The sequence below is a fragment of the Zootoca vivipara genome, chromosome 3 (genome assembly GCF_963506605.1).
Source record: "Zootoca vivipara chromosome 3, rZooViv1.1, whole genome shotgun sequence".
Lineage (NCBI taxonomy): Eukaryota > Metazoa > Chordata > Lepidosauria > Squamata > Lacertidae > Zootoca > Zootoca vivipara.
The window spans coordinates 84,337,519-84,357,707 of record NC_083278.1 but is presented as its reverse complement, the minus strand read 5'-3'; positions in this window follow the sequence as shown (position 1 = coordinate 84,357,707).

The following is a 20,189-nucleotide window of genomic DNA, read 5'->3' as shown; positions in this document are numbered from 1 at the left end:
AAGTTTCATAGCTGTTTTTTTTAATGTGTATCAGACCAAATGTGACAAACTCACTCAGCTTAAAGATACAATTTTTTGCAGAATGGAAAAAAAATACATAGAGTATATTAAAGAACATTGTAAACACTTAAAGACGTTAGCAGGATTTTTATAACACTTGTAATTTGCAAAAACCAAAAGACTAAAAAAAAGGATTAAATTAAAGTTAGATAAATGTAATCAAATGCAGTAAGATAAAAAAATGTACATTTTGAAAACCAGGGGCTGAGGGGAAGTTCGGGGGTTCAGAGAACCCCAAGTTTATATCAGTGTTGGCTTGTTTGAATGGATGATTGTAATGTTAAAAAACATGGAGAATTTTTTAAAAAAGATACAAATTTATCTCTCTCACTCTTTTAGGTGCTTTATTTTTGTGTCTTTGTCATCATTTTAAAAAGTCTTTATTTTGGCTACGGGGCCTCAATAGAGGGCAGTGGCTTGGCTCTCTCTAGACCTCTAAGTGGGCCTAAAGCTATGTACTAGCTTCAATATTAGAAACAGTGTGACTCTGGATATCAGTCATGGTGGAACATGATGGGAAGAGTGGACTATTGCGCAAATGCCCTCCTTGTGAGCTCCCCACATCGTGTCCTCCCTTAAAGAGGGCACGGGTTGTGGTGCAACCTGGCAACCAAACCCTGTGTTGTGGGTGAGTGCGATTGGATAGCCACAACACCCTATTGGTAGGTCCCTTGATGCTGGGTTGAATCAGGCCAATGGGACGCTAGACAAACCGATCAAGGGACCTATATATGCCCATGCACGTGAATCAGAGCTTCCTCTTTTGGTCAGTGCATCGGAACACCCACCTACCTCTCCCTACCTTTAGGGCTTGTGCGATTGACCTTGCTATGCCGTTGTGTGTCGTCTGTTGTTGGGACAGGGGCACAGCAGGAATTTTCCCCACTTGGCTGACTGGCTGGTGCCACTTGGGTTTTGCCTGCCGCATAGCAAATCGTCACAAGTTGCAAGGTTGCGGATAGGCTCTGGTTCAGGTGATAGGAATGGGGGAACGCTCTCGCCATCCCTATGTGAAGGGTATTCCATTAAAGGAATCCAGGGACTCAATGGTTTGGTCAACTCTGAGAGGGGTTGTGCCCATTCCTGAGTCCAGGGGGACATCTGGGTGGTGGATATAGCATGTCCCCAGCTTTCCGCCATTCCAGGTGTTCACCCTAGACTGACCTATGCTGGTGCCCTGGGTCAGCGCTACCTGCAACGGTGCAGGGAGCTAGTCAAACCAGAGCCTATGCAACCACTCACCTGATGTAATCAATGAAGTTGTGGCCTAAATTCTGCCAAAAACCAAACCAAAAATTGAGTCTTGTCTGAATTTATTTATAGGGGAGGTTTAAACCTCTAAACATGCAAAAGCATTTAGTTAGCCATTGTGAGACCAGAGCACCAAATTAGATGGGACTTGGTCAGTGTCAGGCTCCAGCACAGATCTTATCTTAAATTATTTTCTAATTTTGTATGGATCATACTTTACTGGAGCAACTAGAACTGTGTACACATCACCGACTTTAAAAGCAGCCTGGTCATTATCTTTCTCAATTAGGACTGAAACTAGTTTGGGGGTAAACCCATAAAAAGGATGTAATACATAAAAAATGGCATAAGAGACACAGGATAGATGTGGATTGTGGCTGATGTCATCTGTATACCATTTTCCAAACCAGCAGTGGGAGCACACTGGATGTGGAGTGGGGAAAAAGTGTGTACACAGTTAAAGAAGCCACCCTATAATTCAGGATAATCCATATTAATTTTAAAAGACACTCGAGGAAGAAAACAGTCCAAATTTATTTCCTTTCTTTAGTTAAACCATGCGTCTCTGCAATATAGTCTCATGTTTTGTTAGGACAGCATGCAAACCTAGATCCACAAAAATTATGATTAGCAGATACATTCCAGTGACCTTTAAAGAGTTTGAATGGTACATAGTAGTTCATTCTGATTTCAGAAATATTTACAGTCTGAAATAAGGCCTGCAAATGCTAGTAAATTTGCAAGCAGAAATGTATTTTGCCGAGCGAAATGGTTTCACTGAAAATAATCCAACATATTTTGCAGACAATTGCTTAAGAAGCACGTTGCATAAACTGTTGTTGCCTATCTACAGCCAGGCTCTGACAATGTTCTCTCTAAAGATTACCAAGTGCTTTACAGGCACGCTCTCACACACCTGAGAGTAAATATAATTACTCATATTTCATGTAGAAGCAAAGGGACAAAGGAATTGCACCATCAGGGAAAATTAGTTGGAATTGTTCTCCACCCAGTGATTCAACAATAAAAGAAAAAGGGGGAGGGAAGTCAACATTTAATTTTCCTATTTGCATTTTTAAAACGGATGTAAAGAAAGAGCCAGAATATGCTCAGAGAGGCACATCTTTTAAAGGGGGAAGCCATATGTGACGAATTGACACAGTTTTGAAATGTTTATTCCTACCTGGCTGGAAAAGAGTTAATCCACCTCCAGCCTGACTGACATAACATTCTGATGGGGGCGGGACTGTTCCCAGTTTTAAAAGGAGGGAGTGTCGGTTTGGTCAGTTAGGGAGAGAAGGGGAGGGAATGGTGTGAGGTGAAGAAAGTTGAGAGGTCAGGAGAGTGTGAATTTAGATATGGTTTAGGAAAGCTTGATGTTAAATGTTTGACAGAGTTATTGTACAAATGAAACAAAGCTGATAAACACATTAAACGTTAAAGACACTACTATGTTTTTAAGATAATAAAATTTCATCTTTTTTTGTGCCAAGAAGAATCGTCTTTATTGTTCCAGCGGGGTATCAGAACTCACAGCAGTAGTGGCTCAATAGAGGACAAAACTTACCTCAGGAATAGAGGCGACAGTTTGTGTCTTAGAGTTACACTGAGGAGGCTTAGGAGGGTAACCTGGGGTGCCACAAAGGTGCCAGAGTGGAAAGGGCAAACTCTTACAGTGGGGAATCAAACTGAGGGAGACCCTTTACTGTAGGCAAAAGGTTATTCCGTCAAACAGCCTAGAGTTTCTTAAGATACCAGGCCACGTAAGCTGGAAGACACTCTTTACTAAGAAACCCACAAGTAAAAAGGGGTTTATTTTAAGGCGGCAGGAGAAGAGGGTGGGTGGTTTCACCTCTGGTTTCCTGTGTCACATTTTAGTAGTAGAGAGTGATACATTTCGTCACACCATCATACACAGGTTGGAAGTGTGTAACTGGCAATGCTCAACTCTTTATGGGTTTCCAGCACATAAAAAATCATGCAGCTGAGAGAACCTGTGTGGTTTATTATTATTATTATTACTACTACTACTACTACTACTACTACTACAATTGATTTATTGCCGTAATTGCCTTCTAAACCACCATTTCAAGTTGATTTACATTTACATTTTAAAAGTAGTTAAGAACACAAAAATGATACATGCAAAACGAAAGAGTTGGAGGGGACCTTGGAGGTCATGAAGTCCAGCTACAGTACCTCCAACAGCATCTCCAACAAATGGTCACTCATCCTTCACTTAAATATCTCCCTCCAGCAGATCGGCAATCAGTTGTGCTGTTGAACAACTGTTACTACCGGTATTAGCACGTTTCCCCTTTTGTTTCACCAAAGGCCATACTTAGCCAAAAACCCACACTCCTGGGAACAGGCAAGGCTTTTTGTGTTTATAAAAAAAGCTCAGGAAAAATGTGTGTTCTGCCTACAATTGACTTTTAAAAGCAAAAAGAAGCTTTTCCTTTGTTGTAGACAAGATAATTGTACAACTGTATGAGAAGATCAAGGAATCTGAAGGCAGAGCCCGCCAACTCAATGGTGAATCATCTCCCCATGACAAACTACTTACCAAGCATTACGAATTTGTAGAAGAATATATATATATATATATATATATATATATATATATATATATATATAAACAGAAGTTTCACATTTCCCCTCTTCATCTTCAAAAAAGGATGTCCAGTATTTTTCATAGAACTCATAAAACAGTAAATACTTTTATTAAAATGCTTGTAAGGTAAAGGTAAAGGGACCCCTGACCATTAGGTCTAGTCATGACCACCTCTGGGGTTGCGGAGCTCATCTCGTGTTATTGGCCAAGGGAGCCGGTGTACAGCTTCCGGGTCATGTGGCCAGCATGACTAAGCCGCTTCTGGCGAAACCAGAGCAGCACAAAGAAACATCGTTTACCTTCCCACTTGGAGCGGGTACTTGCACTTTGACGTGCTTTCGAACTGCTAGGTGGGCAGGAGCTGGGACTGAGCAACGGGAGCTCACCCCGTCGCGGGGATTCGAACCGGCAACCTTCTGATCAGCAAGCCCTAGGCTCTGTGGTTTAACCCACAGCATCACCCACGTCCCAAAATGCTTGTACTGAAAGCTTAAAAGTAAGTTGGTAGCTGTTCAACTATCCATGTTCAAACAAAACTTTGATGCATCGCAATATATGAAGACTTCATCAAGAGCCTGTCTGAGATCCAGACATGTGTTAAATGTTTCACAAAACCAGGAAGAGAAATGTGATGCAAAAATGTAAAAGAACTAAAAAAAAAATGGCTGAATGAATGCACACACATGCACGCGCGCACACACACACACACACACACACACACACACACGTTGGCTCCCAACTATGTACACAAACATGGTCCTGTCCCAGAGCATCACCCTATCAGCAGCCAGTGAATACTGATGTGTAATTATCATTTCCTGGTCAATATGTGATGCTGCTGACTGTGTTGAAAAACTATTTTGTAAACTAGTACGACGAGTATAGCTGGAAGGTTCTTTATATTTTTCACTTCTTTTACTTTTCTTTGTTCTTTCTTTTCTTTTCGGTATGTTTGTAATATGTTGGACTATTACTAATGTACAATGTTTACAATATATGTATTTTAAGTTATTTGACTAATAAAGGATTTTAAAAAGAAAAGGAATACTGTTGAGGACTGTTGAGGAATGGTGGTGAGAAGGGGTCTTTTGCAGCTGTTTGATTATTATTTAAAAATAAAAAGTAAGCAAAGAGTATGTGATGCTGCTGACTGAGTTTTCTTTTACTATATGTAATAAGGTACAAAGATAAAATAGTGATGAATTAGGGATGATGATGTTCTTAAAAAGGAATGAGGAAAAGGTTTATTGAGCAGCACATTGTGCAGCACACACAGCAATCTGTCATAAAGCCAATGGGACAACAATTGGTCAACCTGGGCACATGCATTGTGGTTGTTCAAATTCGGCTCCCACACTTCCTCCACAGAACTCAACATGGAGATAATCCCATTTTTTCTGTTCAAATGAGCTTGCTTGCTTGCTTGCTTGCTTGCTTGCTTGCTTTCTTAACAACCTTTGGAGAAAGCCCATGAGATAGTGAACGGCTTGGGAATGCACAGAAGTCATCATGACCAACAAAGAATATGAAGCTGGTTTGGTGGAGAACCTCAGGCTCAGGGGCCAAATGAAGGCCTCCAGGCTTCTCTTTGGGGCCCTTTGGACACTCCCTAGACCAGGCATGTCCAACAGGTAGATCACTGGTAGATCATTGGGTCCCCCCAAAGAAGCTGAACAACTGTGGCTCCCCTAAAAAAGCTCAACATTTTACCTCCTCCCTGAAAAAACTCAGAAACTTTCACCCGAAACCCCCCCCCAAAATGGGCCTTCCTCATTCCTTAAAAAAGCTCAACAAATACTTTGATCTGAACCCCCAAAAAGGGGGTAGATTACTGCTACTTTTTAGCTCTGTGAATAGATCGCAGTCTCTTGGGAGTTGGCCACCCCTGCCCTAGACCATAATCTCATTGAGTTGTTCAGACAGTCCTCTGACTTAAAGGCTGCATGGTCCAAGTCAAGTTTAAAGTTTAAAAATACTCTAAGAAGGGACAGTAGATTGAGCAGGCATGATGGACACCTGCTGGTCACAGTTTCCTCAGCTAAGGCAAGATGCATTTCTATTTGAATTACAATGATTATTTATAAATTTGCATCGATACCTCTAAAGTATTGACTTCTTGGACTACAAACGTTCCTGAAGAAGGATAGCCTTGAAAGTGGCCCACACTCTATTTGGAAGCTGCCGCTTGTGCAAAATGCAGCTGCTTAGGGTGCTCAGTGGGACACCCAGATGAACACATCTTTCACTAGTGTGGAAGCAGGCCTTCCAAGTGCTTGATGGGGCTATTTGCAACCATTTGCTGTACCACTTGCTTGTACAGTTGCCTCATCCCTTACATACCCAACTGATCACTGTATTCTTCAGAAGAGGGTATCCTGCAGATACCATCCTATCAAGAGGTCCTTTATGCACAATGCTACAATCAGGGCCTTTAGTGTGGCAGCCCCAGCCCTTTGCAGGGTCGTCTTAAGCGCCCCTGGCGCCGTGGTGTGACGGATCCCTCCACCGCCCACCGCCCCATTTCCCAGCGCGGCGGGCGGGCTCAGCGCGGCAGCCACAGGCGCTGCTGCGCACCGGGCAGGCAGGCACAGTGCGGTTGCCGTGGGCGCAGCTGCGCGGCGGACCGGCTGGCCAGCGGGCGGCCGCAGCTTGCAGCGCCCCCCTGGCGGGCCGGTGCCGTAGTGCCCTGCGCCACCCAGCCTGGCCGTAGGGGCGGCCCTGGCCCTTTGGAACGTTCCCCTATTGCATATCAGACAGGCACCACCTCCATTGCCTTTCCAGTGCTTGCTAAAGATGTTCCTCTTTCAAGAAGCCTTCTAAGTAAAGATCTTTATCGCAGTTGCTCTCTGTGTCGGATTTGAATTAATTTTATGCACATGCTGTTGCTGTTTTAAACGTTTTAAAATTTATAACTGTTTTTATAATTGTTTTTATGTATGCAACTCTTTTAAGTGTTTTTCTTTATGCTATTTTAAATACTGTATGTCTGTTATTATATTGTAAATCACTTCAGGGTGCCTCATGGGAAGCAATTCATAACTAAAAATGAAATTATAATGCTAATTAAAAGCCAGCTTGTGACAAGAATCCAGGGGCATCTTGAGGGCTCTACATTTTTTTTCAGATGAGTGTATGTGTGCACGTGTGTGTGTGTATATGTGTGTGTGTGTGTGTGTGTGTGTGTGTGTGTGTTTAACTTTCACATTACTCTCTCTCAAAACATAGCTGCAGCTCACTCATCAACAAAATGACGGACTGCTGGAAATGCCTTTGTCAATACAAGAAAAGTAAGAGAAGATCCCCAAAGAGTTTTATGGCTTAATAACATTCTGAGTATGTGTTGACTTTGGCCTCAGCTACTGTCAGGCCTTCCTGACAAATAAATCATTGTCTTTTAGTTGCCCTCTCACTATCAGTTCAGTGCAGTTTGCAGAATTTTGGAGAGCAGCAGATGGGAAAAAACCTGAAGTTTCCTGCCCTGGCAGGCTCCTGTTTCTTCAACAGGTGCATAACAGGTAGCCATGCAACTGATGAAGCCTTCTTCATACCTGTACTTCCTTGGCAAGCAAGGGTCTAGCTGTCAAATTTCTGTCTGTCCAGCAACTCTGAAGGGCACAAAAATTGGTTTGACATCCTTGTTAAAACAAATCACATTTCCCAGTTCAGCAAGTTTCTAGCACGTTCGTTCTCTTTCCATCCTAACCAGCAGGCGTTTGCAGAAAGCAGCTGTTCCTGTTTACTGTGTAGGAAATTAGAAAAGCTCCTGGCTTAGAGAGACTTCGTGTGATTCCATTACACATTACGGCACGTTCTCACACACAAGTGGCTCCTTGACTTGCACGCTTTGTATGTGTAGGCAGACTGCTTCAGAACAAAATGGCTTACAGTCTCTCAACAAGTCCACACCCCGAGGATTCAATTGCCTGAATATTATTTCCTGATATTGTACATGCCTCTGTGGTTCTGGAGGGTTTCTTTCCTCCTCTTGGTTCTCCTTCCTTTGTTGAAATAATGACAGGCTCATTTAGGAAGCAGATTGTTGATTTTCTCTCATCTGCAGGAGAACAAGGTGTGAAGTACCACTTTGCATTTGAGAAGCTTGGTCCTCACACTGGCTCTGTTTCTGAGGCTGGCTTCATTGGAAATTGCTCAAAACTTTTCCAGGCAGAGTTCCACCTCCAGGGCATCCTTAGCTCTCATTTGGCTTTAGGGCAAAGCTCAGCTGAACTGGATAATCCCAGCTCAGTACTCATATGCTAGATATGCACTACGCCTGTGGCCCTTGTTGCATTTCTCTTAGGGGAAAACCAGTGCTATTTTTCTAGAAAAAGAGGTGCCAGAACTCACCATGAACACCTCCCTCATTCTCTTAGAATGGCAATAGTCCCCATCTGAGAAGTGCCAGAACTGAGTTCCCTTGATTCTAATGTGCAGTTATTGCCGCCATTGTTCTACGTAAATAAATGAACAATCCTTGTCTTTTAAAACTAGTGTCATCCTGTCCCACTCCCAAGAATCCATGAAGCCCATTTCTACTGGCCTTACCCAGTCATGGTAGACAGAAATGCAATCAACCTGTACTAGCCTTTATAACGTCAAGACTCAATGTCAACATAACTTGTTGTTGTTTAGTCGTTTAGTCGTGTCCGACTCTTCGTGACCCCATGGACCATAGCACGCCAGGCACTCCTGTCTTGCACTGCCTCCCGCAGTTTGGTCAACATAACTTAATGGGGGGGAAATACACTTTCATTCTGCGGAGATAGGGCTACTGCATCATGCAATGAGTACAAGTTCACAACTGAGAGAGGGATATGTTACCTACTCTCATGGGTGGCCCATCCTATTTTGCCGCCTGAGGTAAAACAGGAAGGAGCTGCCTCCCAGCCCCTACCCCACCTTCACACTGCAAAGCCTTGCTCACCCTGGCCAAGCACCTGCAGCTTCTGGGTTCTGGTGAGATCTCACAAGAGGTCCATGACTTATCAGTGGAACCCAGAAGCTAAAGTCACATCTTGGTTCTCTGGTGGTGGGCAGGGCTCCCCTGCTGCCACAGAAGAATTGAGGTGAAGTGGTGCCAAGATCTTATGCAAACTCTGCAAGATGACACAAGATGTCCACGAGAACTCATAAGAAGCCAGAAGCCGCCGCCGCCACTTCTCCTTGTTTTTCCAGTGGCAGGGGCAGGCAGGGGGGACTTGAGGTGCTGCCTCTTGAGATTCTGCTGCCTGAGCCGGCTGCCTCAGTCCACCTCATGGGCACGCCAGCCCTGCCTACTACTCGCACATGGGGAAAGATGAGTATCTGAAATAGACTCAACAAACAAGTCTTGTACAGAACTGACTGGACCACTTTGCCTATCTGTTTATCTCCTTCTGTCTCTGAACTTCTCTCACGATGCTATCTATACACAACCTTCCAGTTCATATTTAACCAAACAACAACAACAAACCACTACATTTCATGGTTGCCTGGGCTCATCCTGCCTGGAAAACAAGCCTAGAAAAGCCCTTCCCTCTAATCCTAGAGAGGCAGCATTTTGTTTATGGGCGAGGCATAATGCGTCCCTGCCAGCATTTGTTCCTTCTTCAAAATGCTTCGACTGTGAACCCAGGCACTGAAAATAGATATCAGGGCTTTGCCTTGGCTGAGCTTAAGATCCACCGTTGGGCTGTTTCTATCCCTCTTCATTTGCATCTAACGAAACATATCTGTCTTCTGTCAAGCATGTAGAGACAGCTCTATTAGTTGCTGTAATTAAATGCACCGCCGAGAGTTCTTAAGCCATGTGCATGAATGGAATCCTTGGCTGCATTCCACCACACTGCCCACTCCGGAGCAAGCCTATGGCTTCCCGTGAGTCTAATCTGGAGTTAAGTGATGGGTGGACGTCAGCCTCCACCACCCTAAATATCCAGGCTGATCCTTGGAAGGAAGGAGGGGGGATTTCAAAGGCACATTCAGAATTTATAGGGGTGGGTTGGCTTTATAGTCTATATAGGTAAGTGGTATAAAATTTATGAGTGGGTTTTAGCCTTCTCGCCCCTGTGGGGGAGTATTAGGCCTGATGGTGTGTAGACCTGCTCTGTGGGTTTATACTTATAGGTGTGGGCGGGTTTCGGTCTCCACCTCTTTGAATATCCAGGCAGCTCCATGGAGCACAGCTGGCCCAATGCAATTTTGGGGCACCTGAGGTAAACCACAAAATAGCACACCCCTCCCTTGCTAGGGAAGATGGGGTGAGTGAAGCTCTACCTCAGGAACGGGGAGAGGGGTAGGGCATCAAATCAACCTTACTCAATGGTTGAAGTGGGAATTAAAGGGGCCCGTTCTGAATCATGCCAGGTGGGTGAAGAGACCAGGAGGCCCCAGAAGACAGCCCCTGCTACTTCCTCCCTGAGGAGGCTAGCAGCACCTTCTGTTCATTGAGAGGCCACTGCACAGGTGACTGCTGAGGAGGAGGCAGACCTGGCCTCTAAGGAGTGTGCCGCAGCTACGTATCACTGTCACCACGACAGTGGCAGCAGTGGGTGATTCATTCCTTGGAGGCCGGATCAGCTGTCCCTGTGTATCCTGATGCCTGAGGCGGTTGCCTCACCTTGCCTGGTGGGTGGGTCAGCCGTGGCCTGGAAAGTGTGGGTGGGGATGGATTTCAAAGCCACATTCAGAGTTTATCAAGCAGCACTTCATGGCAGGAGGGAAGCAAAACACACACTAGAATCCCAGCAACAGTAAACATTCCTCCAGCCTATTTTCCAAAGGGTGGGATACCTCCAGTACTTGTTCCAATGTGCCTGCTTCTTTGAAGAAATACTCAGTGTCCAATAGTGTTTACGACGAGGTGAAAAATGTGGATATTTCAGAAAGGGTGTGATGACAAAATTCTGAAAGAATGCATGGAAAAATTTCTAAATGCCACATGTACATTTCAGCTGCTGAGACTTAAAGGCTATGCTACTCCCTTTCTCTGCATTTTTGAGCCAGGATCAGTGGAGGACTGGGAGACAGGGACCTTGCGTTGTCTCTATTCTGGGACTATGCGCAAGTCTGTCGTCCAGATGCAGATGGAAGATCCCTTTCCTCGTGGCCTCTGTCTAGCCTCAACTTCCCTGCATATTGCCAAACCTAAATACATAGAAGTAGGCTATGGGAACAGAACTGAATGTAAACAGTATTAATACAGTATGTTCTGGAGCAATCAACCAGGATAGTTTTCACTCCGCTCATAGCTCTCGGCTTGTGCAATTGTTTTAAACCTTTCTGCCTTCAGGGAGAAAGCCGCTTGGGGAGGTTGATATTGCAGTGAAAAGGTACCGGAAGGAAATGGGTTAAGCAGCTTTTCCTCTGTGTCTTTGCTATATTTTGACTTTCAACCTGCTTTGGGTTAGAAAGAAAGAAAGAAATCACAGAACGCCACTTGTCTCTTTGAGCAAATGAATTAACTGTCGTCAGAGTCAGTTTGCACACTAGCTGAAAGAACTCCTGGCCAGGTAGCTGAGTGCCAAGCTGCTGCCTTCAAGGTTTTGCTCTGTTTTTTCGCCTTTTGTTTGTTTGTCTTTCTCATGGAAGATCCTTCGGTTCAGTGATAAACTTTTTGCTCTCTGGCCTTGTTTTGCGACACGGAAAACTTTCCGTGACTGAATTGTCAGAGAACAGAAATAGCCAGGCATGTTCCAAACAGCTTTTTGAAACCTACTTTGGATCCTAAGGAAAAAGGAGGAGTTGTGCAGAAGCTCACTGATGATCCATACATCTTGTGTTGCTTTGTACAACCTCAAATGTTTAAAGGGCGGGGGAACCAACAACTCTATTGCAAAGCACCAAGGAGCGTGGGTATGGCAGGGAAGCATGTTTTCCAACCTCTTTGCTAGGGCTAGGATAGTTCCACAATATTTCTAAATGTGTTGCAAAACACTTCTTTTTTTAAAAAAGGTTCTTGTTTCCTTCCTCTGAAAAGAATTTAGTCCCAGTAGCTTAAGAGCAGACCTGGGGGCCAAATGTGGCCCTCCCAGCCCCTGACCACTCCAAAGGTAAGAGTTGTTCCACTCCCTTTTGGCCTCTGGCCTCAATCACCACTGGCATGTGCAGAGCCATACCTTGCTAATATGGTGCCCAAAGCTGCCTTCCCAAAGCCAGGTAAGGGAGGTGCTGGGCTTTGGGAAGGAGGTGTAAGGCACTGGCAGGGTCCTAAAACACTCCCATCTTCTTCCCAAAGATGGGCAGGTGCTAACTAGGCTTTGAGAAGGAGGTGAGAGGACTCGGGCTGAGAAAGGTCCCCTATAAAAACAACAACACTAAGACAAAATAAAAGCTAAACACCTGCATATACATAAAAGGAGGTCAAACACATCCCAGCCACTAAAGGAGGCCACAATGTCTATTAGTCCCCAGTATTGACCTCTCCCCAGGGAAATTCGCCTGGCGCCTTCACTATACACCTTTAAGTGTCAGGCAAAAATGTTCCTTTTTAACTAGGCCTGATCAACATCCTATACCCTTTTAAAATGTGGCTCTTTGGGGGGGGGGGGTATTTTTGGGTTATCGGTTGATTTTCTATATTGTGATCTTGATCTTTTTTTGTGAACCGTCCTAAGACCTCCGGGTATAGGGCACTATATAAATTCAATTAATAATAATAATAATAATAATAATAATAATAATAATAATAATAATAATTATAGGCCAAAAGCTAGACTGAAAAGAAATGATTTGCCTAGTGATGTCACAAGGCAGGCCAGGCATCCATACAATCACACACACTTAACACACACATTCACGCAACTACACTGCTGTTCTTCCCTCCTCCATTGATCTCCCACCCTAATCCAATATACAGTATATTATTCTATCACCCCTTTTCGTTCTGGGCCATATTGCTTCCTGATCCTCCTCCAGTTTAACATTTAAACAATCCTTGTAGGAACAGTGAGATCGTCTCTGCTCAAAAGTAGGCGTGAGCCCTACATAGCTGCCAAGTTTTCCCTTTTCTCGCGAGGAAGCCTATTCAGCATAAGGGAAAATCCCTTTAAAAAAGGGATAACTTGGCAGCTATGGAGCCCTATGGAACTTGAAGGGACTTACTTCTGAGCATGGTCAGTGCCACATTTGATGGGCCCTGAGCCTCACCCTCCCCATTCTCTTAGGCGGGGGCCCAGTAATAGTCTGCTTCCCAATTAAGATTACCAGGAGATGGGTGGCATGAGAGCCCATGGAAAGCCCAGTGCCTGGGACTTCCTCAGCCTGGCACTAAGAATAGAAGCACACATGACAAAATGCAGGCATAGACCCTGCCTATGAGGAAGGTCCTATTAAGAGCCAATACATGGATATTTGGGGGGAAATGCCTAGAGTTTTATGCCTTGTTTATTTTATTATGTAACAAACTTCACAGTGCTTTTCAAAGATGCCTGTGTTCTTTGCATGCTCTGAGGTAGGTAAAGGTAAAGGGCCCTTGGATGGTTAAGTCCATTCAAAGGCGACTGTGGGGTTGCGGTGCTCATCTCGCTTTCAGGCCGAGGGAGCCAGTGTTTGTCCACAGACAGCTTTCCAGGTCATGTGGCCAGTATGAATAAACCACTTCTGGTGCAATGAAACACCGTGAAACGGAAACCAGAGTGCACGAAAATGTCATTTACCTTCCCGCCACACCAGTACCTATTTATCTACTTGTACTGGCATGCTTTCGAACTGCTTGGTTGGCAGGAGCTGGGACAGAGCAATGGAAGCTCACCCCATCGCAGGGATTCGAACCAAGAGGCTCAGTGGTTTAGACCACAACGTCACCCTTGTCCCATCCTCTGAGGGCATACGCTGGTGTCTGGGCCTGTCAGCTCTGTTGAAACCTGCTGAAGAAGATTCCTGGGGAAATGCTTGCTAATTGCTTGCATTAGGTAAAGGTAAAGGGACCCCTGACCATTAGGTCCAGTCGCAGATGACTCTGGAGTTGTGGCGCTCATCTTGCTTTATTGGCCGAGGGAGCTGGCGTACAGCTTCCGGGTTATGTGGCCAGCATGACTAAGCCGCCTCTGGCGAAACCAGAGCAGCACACGGAAACGCCATTTACCTTCCCGCCGGAGCGGTACCTATTTATCTACTTGCACTTTGACGTGCTTTTGAACTGCTAGGTGGACAGGAGCTGGGACCGAGCAACGGGAGCTCACCCCGTCGCAGGGATTTGAACCACCGACCTTCTGATCAGCAAGCCCTAGGCTCAGTGGTTTAACCCACAGCGCCATCTGCATCCCAATTGCTTGCATTGATTACCACCTAATACTTGCTGAGCAAAATGGGTGCAAATTGACCAGAAATGTTTCCCAAGTCTTTGAAATGAATAGGCGAGTGCAGAACAAAGGAGGCCTTTTCTTAGCATGTGTTTGTCAGTCTTCATTCACTGAGGTCCCCCCACCCTCTTCTTTCCTAGCACACTTTTATATATTAATTATGAAAACTTATAAGCCTCTTTCCACCATACAGTCCCAGTCCATGGGAGTACATACACATTTTTATTTAATTAATTTAAATCCCACCCCTCCTTCCTAAGGAGCCCAGGGTGGCAAACAGATACACAGGTACAGATACAAACAGAGGCAGGTCATTTAAAAACGAACAAAGCAAAAACATTCTAAAGCAGTCAAAATATTCTAAAAATAATTACTATTAAAAACATCTAAAAGCAGCTACAGTTAAAAACATTCTTCCATCCAATTATCTCAGGGCTGCTAGGAATAGTATTTTTCAGCCACCAAACGCTGGGGTAAACAGGAATGTTTTCAGATTCCTTCCGAACATTAATAATGTTGGAGACAGCCACTCCTTACTTTTTTTTTACATTATATTACATTAACACAACATTTCAGATTCTTCGGAAAATAAGTTTCTTTTCTTATCTTTGAAGGCTTTCCATAGCAGCCAAAATAATACAAATGCATGTGGCCTATTTAGTCTATAATAGGAAGCATCAGCTTCTTGAAACCTCTGGATCCTGCTTTGTTTTATTCTTTGTTGCTACATTGTGACAATCACAATGGAACAATAATAACTGAACATCTCATTTAGCGTATTATGGGCTGTTGTTTTTTTCACATGCAGTAAGGACATAAGCAGCATGATGCACCGGGGGGGGGGAATGTTATTTTAGGACTGCAGAATAGTAACAATAAGCCTTCCTTCCTAGCCACCTCATTAGTGGAGGAGTAAGTGCCGAAAATGATGTGATGAACTGGCTTATGTCGGCACTCCACACGTGCCCTGTTACGTTTAATGCACTTACCATGTGGGATTGGCTCACATGTAGCATTGCAGTGATGGCATCAGAGTGGGCTACTGAATGCTGGTGTAAGGCTATACATGAATGAGCCAACCAAACGGAGACAGCTCCTAGGGGCCGAGCTCCCTTTGGCCTCCCCCAAAACAATATTTGAGGAGGTTGGGACACCACCACACCCAGGTGATGGGCATTGCCATTGAAATGGTGTGTGTGTGCCCTGTCTTGTGATAGATTATGCAGGGCGGGGCTTACCCACCCCCACCCCCAAATATTTAATTCAAATTGTCACCCCTGACTGCCAACCCATGTAGAAAGTGCATTTAAATGTGACGGGGTGCACATTGTACATGAGCATTCCGCACCAGCTGTTTTAGACCACAACTCCCATCATCTCTGACCTTTTAACTACACCACCTGGGGCGGATGGGAGTTCTAGTCCAAAACATCTGAAAGCTACCACACTGGGGAAGTTTGATTTACACCGATGTCTCACCATGTGCATCATATTTGTTTTGAGAACTAAGCTTCCCAAGGAAGTTCTGAAATCCTTGGATGTTTTCACAAAATCTGTCAGAGATGTTTCAGAGCATAGGGTTGCCCTGTTTCATTTATTTGCTTGTTGCATTTATGCCATGTCCCAGGGGCTGCAAACAACTCTACTTTTCTATATGTCTGTGGTTTGTCCTTTCAGGAACTGGCTGAAGATACAAGTCCCTCGCATTCCATCTGACACTCTCTTACAGGTGAGCTGCTTAGTGAGCGTCCATCCTGATTTGTTTGCAAGGAGGTTCGATGATGTTTCCTGAAATTAAGCACTATTCCATACTTTCCAGTGGCTGGGGCAACCCAGCCAGATGGGTGGGGTACAAATTATATTATTATTATTATTTTATTATTATTATTATTATATTATAATTATAATGATCCTGAATGCAAAAATTATCCTGAATTGGGAAAACAAAACAGTTTAGGGAAGTTTTTAATCTGTGATATTTTAATGTATTTTGGTATTTGTTGCAAGCCACCCAGAGTGGCGGGGGAAACCCAGCCAGATGGGCGGGGTATAAATAATTAATTATAATTATTATAATAATAATAATAACCAATGTGTTGTGCAAGACCTCTCAATCAACTATAACTGTGTACCTTGAATTTACCAGTATGTCTTTGAACTCCAACCTAAAATAATGACAGTTTGGAAGCATCCCAAGACCGACAATGAGTCCCCAGTTTTCCCTGAAATGATCCTCATGCTGGTTTGGGACCTTCTAGCTCCAATTTGAGGCTTTGAATAAAAAAAGGCAACAGCTAACTTCTTGCAAACAGCACCTTTGTCAGTCTCAGGCCCACTGGCGCCAGCACTCATGACTTGGGTATAGAATCACAGAATTTAAATCTTCTGATTTAAAGGTCACAGAACATCCCCTTGCAATGTGTTGCTGCTGTCTCCCCCACCCCGTGCGCAATAAGGGAAGCAAAAGGTCTTAAAACACCAGCTGATGAGAACTTTGGTAACAATTCAGCATCGTCATCACTGCTTTCAGACACTTACTGGCGTTTGCCCATTTGCAGTGGAACATGTGAGCAAGTCCACTTCTTGTCCTGTATTTCCTTTTACTTATCTCTGGAAAGCAACTGGCAAATGGCCAAGGCTTTCCATTCCATTCCCTGTTTATACAGACAATTTGTTTCTTAAAAGACTATTTATTTTATTGCTCAGAACATTTCATAAGGCACATCACAGTTTATTCAAAAAGAGGTCGGGGCATGAGTTTACCCATTTGCATATTGTGCCAAATGCATCTCAGTAGCTGTTTTGTTTCATTCTTCCTCCCTTACAGCCTATGAAAAGGCCTCATCATCAGATGATATCATGGGAGAGGAACCTAGTCTGGATTCCTTACATATCAATGGCTTCCTAGAGGACATAGCTGTGAAGGCACCACTGTGATGAACTGCAATGGATGTGCTCATCATGATAATTAGCTATAGTAAATTTCAACGGGTTTTCTTCCTTAGTCGATTTTGTGTTCTGCTTTTTCGTAACATTCTGGGAAATGTTGTCTTAGGAAGGCTCGTTGGGGGCCTTCATTATCCTTTCCAAGCCTGAAAAGCACTACCGTTCTATATCACCCTAGGGATAACCAATGGAGAGTTGTTCTTTTTCCAGGTAGCATTCTTGGAGGATAACATTACCTTTTTAAAGCGGATTAGGTGCACATATAGGTGCTCTGCTATGTGCAGCAATAGATTTTCAGTGGATGGTGACCAAAGCTCCCCAGTGGTAGTTTTTTTTTTACTGCTACGTAGCAGGTGGTCTCCTGATTAACAATCCTGGAAGCACTATGTACAATACATAAGGTATATGTTTATTATCAATCTATACATGACATACATAAACATATGAAGCTTCCGTTTAGGTCCATGTAGTCTTGCCTTGCCTTGCCTGCTCTTCACTGGCATCAGATCTCCAAGTTCTCCAGCTGGAGTCTTTCCAAGCTTCACACTCCGAGATCTTTCAAACAAAGATTATGAAGACTGAAGCACAGGGTCTGCCACTGAGCAAAGTAACTTTCCTTCTGCAGACATCCCAAGTCTGAACAACATTGGGAGTGTTTTAAGGCCTCTCTGTTTGAGATGGTTCAAGTTTGCATCGGGAAAGGGGGGTGGAATTTAATAGGACTGTTTATATGAAGGCATTTGATTTTCTATTGATAAGTTTCTTCCAAGTGTGTGTGTGTTGTTGTGAGTTTGTGGGGTGGGCTGGACTCCAATGGAAGAGCCCATTGTTGAGTTAACTGGGCAGGGCTATAATGGCCCTAAGTGTGGGGTGGTAGCATAAGAAAGGAAGTGGTTCAGTGCCAGAGGGCAAATGGGTGGGTCGGGTCCCCTTCCTCACCTGGCTGGTAGTTAAAAGGATAACAGCTGGGTATAAGAGAGAGAGAGCTGGGCTTAGGCAATAACCTCAGAGTGAGGTTAATTCCTGCTTGAATCCAAGGTTGTGGCTATAGGAGAACCAATACCTTTTGGGGTGTTAATGCTCCAACTTCAGCCCAGTTTGAAAATATGTGTAAATAAACCATATATCATAAAGACACCACAGTCTCCACTGCCCCTCATTCCAAGGAAACCTAACCCGGCGTAAGTGCCTGGAACCCCTGGAATCCTGCACTGCGTAGAGACTGGTTTGGTGCCCAACAACAAATATTGCAGCCATATTGCAAACAAATTGTGCATATATGCAGTTGTGATATTTGTTGACCACCTTGAAACAAGCCTTTCAGATTCCCACGCAAATGGGCTTGCAGGAAGCATCAGCTTTGAAACCCATCATCCGAGGGGTTTAAAATCTTAATTGTAGGAGCCAAACATTTCCAGCTGTTGTTGTCTTCTCTTTTTTCCCACAGCATCCTGGCCGAGGTCTGTTCATGGTCTGTATTCTGCAATGGCCTGAGATATTAGCATAATCATTGTTTATGCTGGACAGAGGGATATTCCTCAAGCCTTACTTCATTAACTCTTTTTTTTTTCTTTGAGAGAAAAGCTTGCTAACTTGTTTATCTTCAAAGGATGGAAACATTTTCCATGCAGTTTAGGCAGACTGGTTCTCTTCCCCCCCCCGCCGCCGCCCCCTTTTTCAGATCCTGACACTAAAGCGAACCAAATACCAGAAGTCAATCTGGGCTGTAAACTGGAATATGTCATTCAAGCTTCAGTGGCTTGCAATGTTGTAAGAAGTTGTTTCTATAGCAACTTTTCATCTTTTGGCTGTTTGACCTCCACCTCTTTCCTTCTGCCCATTAATTAGACCTCATCATCTCCAGTTTACATGATTTACCAAATATTTCCTTTGCAAGCAATCATGGAGGGCATGGAGGGCTTGGGGGACCAATGTGACATAACAGCTAATAATTTGGAAAGGCGAAATGATTTCTGAAATGGCAGTTGATGCACTGGAATTAGTTGCTGTTGTGGAACATTTAAACCAGTGATTTAAAAAAATCCATCATGGTGTTCCATTGCGCCAGAAGCGGTTTAGTCATGCTGGCCACATGACCCCAAAAGCTGTCTGTGGACAAACACCGCCCCCCTCGGCCTGAAAGCGAGATGAGCACCGCAACCCCATACTCGCCTTTGACTGGACTTCACCATCCAGGGGTCCTTTACCTTTTTTTAACCTTTTACAGTCATTAGCATTTATAATCATTATAGTTGATACTGGCGTCTACTTTAGGAACATAGGACATTTATTTTGTGGGGCAGGAGAGTAACATCAACCTTTACGAAGCAGCTTATCTTGATTTAGAGTGGTGTGCCATGCACTAAGTCTTTGAAGAGTTTAGGCAAATCATGATTGGCTGCAGAGTGGTGGGAAGGCTGTGGGGAACAAGCATTATCTCCCATAGTATTTAATATAGAAAGCAATTGTACATAATGGAACATGGTCCGTCGAAAGCAAGTTCTCATTGTCAAGTAAGAGCTTGTCTTGCACGACAGGAGCTGAGATACCTGGACTATGCATCTGTAACATCTGCAGAGGGGCTAAGCAAAAAGTGTGAATATTTTTGGCACTGTCAAAAAACATTTTGGAGTGTTTAGCCATGCAGAGCAAGGATCAATAACAGCAGCACGTAGGGAGATCTAACTGGCTATCTCATGCCAGGTAGCTGGGATCGATCATGTGATTAAACCAGGGAGGATGCAGTAATTTGAGGGATAAAATTGGCATAGAAGACACCGTGCATGAGGGATGGGGAGAGGAGGACACGAAGATAAATAATAGGCTTAAAACAAGGTTAACATCCTCACAATGGTTAAGAGCAGGCATGTCCAACTCCCAAGAGACGGTGATCTACTCCCAGTAGAAAAACTTTTTGTACACCAGGATCAGCCGGGGATCTACCGGTAAATCGCAATCTACTGGTTGGACATCCCTGGTTAAGAGTATCAGACTGGGATGTGGGTAACCAGGGTTCAGATCCCTACTTGGCCATGAAG